Source organism: Mesoplodon bidens (genome assembly GCF_964165515.1).
Source record: "Mesoplodon bidens genome assembly, chromosome: 6".
Taxonomy (NCBI): domain Eukaryota; kingdom Metazoa; phylum Chordata; class Mammalia; order Artiodactyla; family Ziphiidae; genus Mesoplodon; species Mesoplodon bidens.
In genome coordinates, this window is record NC_138162.1 from 38,007,744 (window position 1) to 38,013,465 (window position 5,722).

General features: G+C 43.6%; 1 pseudogene across 1 annotated transcript; it reads left to right on the forward strand.

Moving 5' to 3' along the window:
• The first annotated feature begins 3,431 nt into the window (after positions 1-3,431).
• Positions 3,432-5,510, forward strand: LOC308618912 (ferritin heavy chain-like; annotated as a pseudogene). The gene is made up of 2 exons (XR_014017889.1): positions 3,432-3,928; positions 4,655-5,510. The product of XR_014017889.1 is annotated as a ferritin heavy chain-like (transcript).
• Positions 5,511-5,722: the final 212 nt, after the last annotated feature.

The following is a 5,722-nucleotide window of genomic DNA, read 5'->3' on the forward strand; positions in this document are numbered from 1 at the left end:
ACTCCTGGGTGGTTTCACGGCCCCTGGGTTCAGTTCCTCTAAGTTCATCTGCCTACTCGGGTTAAGTGATCTTCTAACATAAAAAGATGTGCTTAAAATAATGCTGCTAATGGCTTGCCCACACAGAGTTAGTGCATACTAGCCGCCCAGCGTGTGCTCTGCACAGAGGCGTGTAGTCTGAACTGTGTTCGGCCAAGCCTCATAGGGCTCTTTGCCCTGAGGAAGGGGAGCTTTTTGTGATCACTCCCTTGATCTAGTCGGTCCTTCAGCAGTGGGGAGCCTTTTTCTAATCAGCGGAGGCACCCTTACTCAGCCAGTGGTAGGCCCAGGTCTCACCACCTGTGGGATACAAGCCATGCTCTCTCCCAGGCTTGCTTGGGCCAACATCTCTATTTTCATTTCTGTCTCTTCTCACACTTGGACCCCTGGTCTTTAGTCATCCCCACCTGCAGTATTTACAGAGCCCAGCAGGAGTCAGGCTTGAGTGTCTTTCACAGATGTTCCCTCTGCAGTTAATGCACCTCCTACTCCACAACTCGGCATAGCCTCATCTTTCTAGACTGTACTTCAGGGTTATCATGAAGCCGTCACTTAGATATAACTTTTTGCCTTCATAGGAACCTCTGTGCATAAAGGTTACGTTTATTTATCTCATGTGATTGAAATTTTGAGTTTATACATCTTCCTCCTTAATGAAGGCTTTAAGGGCAGGAGTCGTTTCTAATCCTTAGCACAGAGCAGATGCTTTTGTTTTTATTTAGATGCTTTTTAATGAGGATAAAATGCATGGTTTAAATCACTCATTTTACAATAATTTTCCTTTAGGTTGTGACAGAAATAAAGTTTACAGAAGTCGTGTTCCTGCGATAAGAAATAAAGATGTGACCTTCCAGTTGTGTAAAGCTCATAAATGCTGTGTAAGTGCGTCGGGTGTGCTAAGGAACGTGGAGCTAAGTGGGCTAGTTGTGAGAGAGAGACTTAACTATGTTAACAAAGGTAAGCCTTCATTGTGTCCTGCCAACATTTGATAGTTGCTTTTGGGGCGAACTAAACCAATAAAAGTTTAAACTGTTCCTCCCCATTAAAGGGATTGAATAATTGGCTTCTTTGGTGCACCTGTGTCTTGTGAATTGTCCAGTTGGGGATGGAGGTTTAGAAAGTGAGTTTCAGTCTTGTTTAAGTCTCTTCCCATCAGACTGGTCTCGTGATTTCCTACACACCATGTCTGTCTATATTTTCCTGTCTACCTTTTCTTGGTGTTGTTCAGGCCTGGATTGTCTCCTGTACCTGCTCAAACCTTGGTCCATTCTCATTTGTACCATGGAAGTTTGTCATGCTGGATACTGTCAGAATTAATCTTACTTAAGTTTGTGTTAAGCCACAAACCACATGTTTTGTATATTTTCTGTTTTTTCTGTTTGTTTATATTTTTATGGTTTCTCTTCAAGAAATATTATGGGAAGGGAAATAGCAAGATGTAAGAGCAAAAAAGTCATCATTCTCTTTAAATTGTTAGAACATCTATCTGCAATCATAATTATGATGCACTGTGGTATGTGTTAAAATAGGAAATATATGTAACGTCCCGTAGGAGCAGCAAACTCAGTGGTGTTGGTGAGGGTGTGTCATGGAAGTAATCACAAAGCAGGTGACTCTTGATTAGGGTCCTGAAAGATTAGTGTGCCTTCCCTGTGTCCAGTAGTGGTCGGGAGGGGTCAGGAAGCCTGCCTTTCAATGTGAGGGAACAGAGGGTTTGAGGTCCTCTCTCTTCTATTGCTCTAGTACACTGCATAGCAGCTAATAAAATACTGGGTTTATAGTTGACATTTAAATCGCTCATCAAGATCATCAAGATTGGCATGTATCATTGGAAATGAAAATCGGAGGAGTCTTATGCTTTTTAGGTTTTTCTTTTTTTTTCCTTTGTCTCAAAAGTATGTAGTACTTTACTGAGTGGTTGGGAATAATGTTTGCAGTATTCAGTGTATTCAGTTTTAGTACCTAAATAGAATTAAACTGTTGCTGTAAACTGGAATAACACTTTGTTACTGACAAGTTTTAGGATGCATCAGTTCATCAATTACCTGTTTGGGAAGATTGTAGTTAATGATTTTAAGAATGTGGCTATAAACCTCCAATTGGCTCAAGAAAAGCAAATAAGTCAAGCTTGACAAATGTATAGGCTCTTCATCTTATTGTGTGTGTGTGTGTGTGTGTGTGTGTGTTTCCTTTTAGTTACTTGTCAAGGTATAAAGAACTCTATCATTGTTAAGACAGTAAACTTCACGGGGTATAATCTGACACGGCAGGGAACAGATCACATGGTCAAGATCTTAAAGGTGATTTTATGTTTAAACTTTCATGAAAACATATGTGATTGAAGCACATTAACATATTGATACAGATGGCAGTTAATTTTTGTCTTTTCATACATGTGAGTGCAGCTTTTGTTTTGTAGAAAGAATATGACCAAATGGTGATGTGAATTGCTGTTGCATAAACTATAGTGTCGAATCCCCAGTGTTTGCACTTGAGTTTAACAACTCTGTGGTTTCCTATCTTCTTCCTGAGACACTTAATCTCAGGTCCATCCTCATTACACAGAGTGGTCAATTAGAGAACGATTAATATCACCATTTAAACAAGTGAGACTGAAATCTCAACCATCCTGAACATAGGAACTGAAGGGGCCTCTCAGCCGTTCAGAGAGTTATTACCAAGCCAGTCGGCTTAATGCTGTTCAGTTTTCTCCATAGCAGAGCCTTCCAGGTCCTTCTTTTGAGCTTATTTATTTTCATACACAATTCTGTATGGATACTGTGCATAATACTAAATAGTTGTATTAACTGGGTTTAACTGGTGATGTATTTACATGAAGATCTAACTTCGTTTTGTTGATATCTTTTTAGGGGCTTTCCATTCATCAAAGCTCGTGATGTATCTAATCAGTTGCTGGTGTGTAGCTATCATATTTATGATATATAGGGCTTGAATTGGGAAAGGTGGATGGTCATTCTTCTTGCTTTTTAAACTGACAGAGCCTTACATGAAGCATTTCCCTCTCTGAAATAAGTCCATGTAAAACATGTCTGGTCGTTCTCCCAATGCAACTGTGTAGTTGTGTGGATTTGGCACACAACTGGCAGCCTTGTGGTTATGTCTGTAAACAAGGAAGCCTGTTTTCCAGTCCACAAATCAGCTGTTACCCAGTGAAACGAACTTGACTGCCATTTCTGACCCCTCACATGGAGCTGTCATACTCAAGAATGTTCACATGTTTTCAAGAAACGTTGTTTGCGGGCTATATGTACAAATTCCTGATCTGAAAGCCAATATAAAGCAACATCTCCCAAACCTCTGCTCTCTCACCAAGGCCACACACATTCCCTCACTTATGGCCTCATGGCAAGCTAATACTGTCAGTATCAGATTCTCCTTCCCAGTGGTCTTGGGAGACTGCATAGTTGCTCTGTGAAAGGCACCACTGCTGAGGTTGAGAGAAGAGCATCTTGGGTGTCAGTCCTGGCCTTGCATTCCCAGAGAGAGGGGTGTGCACCTCGTTCTCCTGTTAGGGTTTTCCTATGCTGCAGGGTTTGCTGCTTGTTGTCAAAATGATGCCCTAGTGAATTGTTTTCTGTGTGGTTATATAATCCCAGCACACTTCTTTATGATCTGTAGACTTTTATGGGGTTGTGGCCAGGTCAGTTTTTTTTGTTTGTTTGTTTGTTTTTTTTGCGGTACGCAGGCCTCTCACTGTTGTGGTCTCTCCCGTTGCGGAGCACAGGCTCCGGACGCGCAGGCTTAGCGGCCATGGCTCACGGGCCCAGCCGCTCCGCGGCATGTGGGATCTTCCCGGACCGGGACACGAACCCGTGTCCCCTGCATCGGCAGGCGGACTCTCGACCACTGCGCCACCTGGGAAGCCCAGGTCAGTTTTTAAATGTTTGGAAATGTCCTATTGAACAACATTGCAGTGGCAGTGAAGCTTGATGGGAGAATTGTATTACTGTTGCCCTAGTTTTGGCTTAAGGGTGGTGAGAAGATGAAATTTTTGATGGGTCATTTTTAGTTGTGTATGTGTATGTGATTTAGTTTTTAAAATTCTAATGTCTATTATTCACAGCTTAGATATGTTGACTTTCTGATTTTTCATCAGTCCCTTTGCTGATGTATTTTCCTCGGAAAAACTACATTTTCTTCCAGACTGTTTTTGTCTGATGGTGAAGAATAAATTTTTCATTTGCAGTATAAAGTTGATCTGAGAAAAAAATGTTTACCTTGGACCTTCACTTGGCTTCTGTGAAAGAAACTTAAAAAAATAATATGGGCAATTCCCATTATTAATCCTAAGCACGTACAACAGAGGTCTGTACAGTAACATAGCAAAAATAAGTTCCTGTAATTTTACTCAGTCATTGCCTGTTTTAGACTAAGTAATCAATAAATATTTATTGAATGAATGAATGAAAGATAATTTGAGATCAATGGTATTTTCTACCACTGTGGCTCATTCCATACAACATAATTGAGGGGTTTAAAAAATACTTGCTGAGTGGCAGTGAAAGGACAAATGAGGTTAGAGGGGATAAATACATGCACACAGTTAAGTTATTTGCTCTAAGAATGCATCTAAGCCTTTGGTTTTCTGACAAAGAAAAGAGAAGTCTGCACTTACCCAAGAGGAAGGAAGTTGGTAAATCACGTGAAAGGGGCTCCGTCCGAGGCAGCTACCGCAGGCCCCGCGGCTTCGCCTTCACCATGGCCTTCACGCCCGCCACGCTAAGCGTGCCACCCTCGCAGGTGCGCCAGAACTACCACGCCGACTGCGAGGCCGCCGTCAACAGCCATTTCACCCTGGAGCTCCACGCCTCTTTCGTGTGCCTGGCTGCGGCCTTTTACCTCGACCGCGACGACGTGGCCTTGAAGCACTTCAGCCGATTCTTCCTGCGCCGCTCACACGAGCACAGCGGGCGGGCCCAGGGCCTGAAGCGCCTGCAGAACCAGCGCGGGGGCCGCCTCAACTTCCAAGACATCAGGAAGCTAGTCAGTGACGAGTGGAAGAGCGGCCTCAAGGCCATGAAGTGCGCCTTGTTCCTGGAGAAGCAAGTGACCCGGAGCCTGCTCCACTGCACCAGCTGGCCACCCACAACTGCGACCCCCACCTGCGCCACTTCCTGGCAACTCACTACCTCAGCCAGTAGGTGGCGTTCATCAGAGAGCTGGAGGGTCATGTCACCACCCTGAGCATGATGGGGGCCCCGGACGTCGACCTGGCAGGGTACCTCTTTGACAAGCTCACCCTGGGCGACAGCGACAAGAAGAACTGAGCCTGGACTGGACCTCCCCAGAGCCACGGGGAGACCAGAGCCCTGGTCACCGTGCCTGCCATGCAGACAGCAATAGTGCCCTTGCAGAAGAAGTTCACTTAAGTTTTGGTTTTGTTGTTTTTTTTTTTTTTTTTTGCAAAAAGTGCAGGACTCTTTTCCTGGACTTTATCACTGAAGTTTTGTTCTCCCAGTTTTTCCGTTTCTTCCAATAAAGTTATTGGTTCATAAATAAATAAAGGTCTCTGGTTGATTCATGTGGGCAAATCTCTCATTTTTAAGTTTTAAAACAGGTATCCAGGAGTTTCTGAACACAGCCATACCCCAACCATATGCAGCTCAGGATCTCCACAGTGGGAGGGAGAAGGTGTTCCATGGGGCCCTGGAAAACACAAAAT